The following is an 857-nucleotide window of genomic DNA, read 5'->3' on the forward strand; positions in this document are numbered from 1 at the left end:
CGGGGCAGCCTGGCGGCGTCAGTGTCGGGGCGGCAACTGCGAGAGACGGGAGTGAAAATTTCCAAAGTCTGAACTTATATAACAAAGCCTTTAGTCCCGGTTCGTGGCACAACCCGGGACTAAAGGTGGGCATTAGTCCCGGTTGGTGCCACCAACCGGGACCAAAGGCCAATTTTTGGCAGCCCAAAGGGCGGGAAGCGGCGGCCTTTGGTCTTGGTTGGTGGCACCAACCGGGACTAAAGGGGGGCAATGGTCAAGGTTGGTGCCACGAACCGTGACCAATGCCCCCTTTAGTCCCGGTTGGTGCCACCAACCGGGACCAATGCCCTTGTGCCGCCCGCGCCCAAAAGTTTAGTCCCACATCGCTAGCGGAAGGGCGCCGGCACTGGTTTATAAGCCATGTTGTGCCTCTCCATTCGAGCTCCTCTCTAATGCAGGCTTTCGGGCCTAAACTTGCTACTGCCTGTGGGCCTATTGGGCCTCTGCGGGCCTGAATCCTGGCCCATGTAGGGTTTCAAGTCGTATTCAGGCCGTGGAGGCCCAGTAGGTGTCTTTTTTTGGTTTTTTCTTTTTTATTTCTACATTTTTTTGGTTTTTTATTTTTTTATTTCTACTTAAAACTAAATACTTACAGTTTTTTAGTGATTTCTTTTTGCTTTTAGGTCACAAAAATTATAAACTTTCTGTTAGTGCCATTAGTTTTAAATTTTGAATAGTTTAAATTTGAATTTTTAAAAAATTGTGTGAATCACTAGTTTATGAATAACTTTACTATAAAAATAGAATTTTTTTTCTATTTATTTTTTATTTATACTTACAACTAAATACTTATAGTTTTTAGTGATTTCTTTTTGATT

This window comes from Triticum dicoccoides, chromosome 1A (genome assembly GCF_002162155.2).
Source record: "Triticum dicoccoides isolate Atlit2015 ecotype Zavitan chromosome 1A, WEW_v2.0, whole genome shotgun sequence".
NCBI lineage: Eukaryota > Viridiplantae > Streptophyta > Magnoliopsida > Poales > Poaceae > Triticum > Triticum dicoccoides.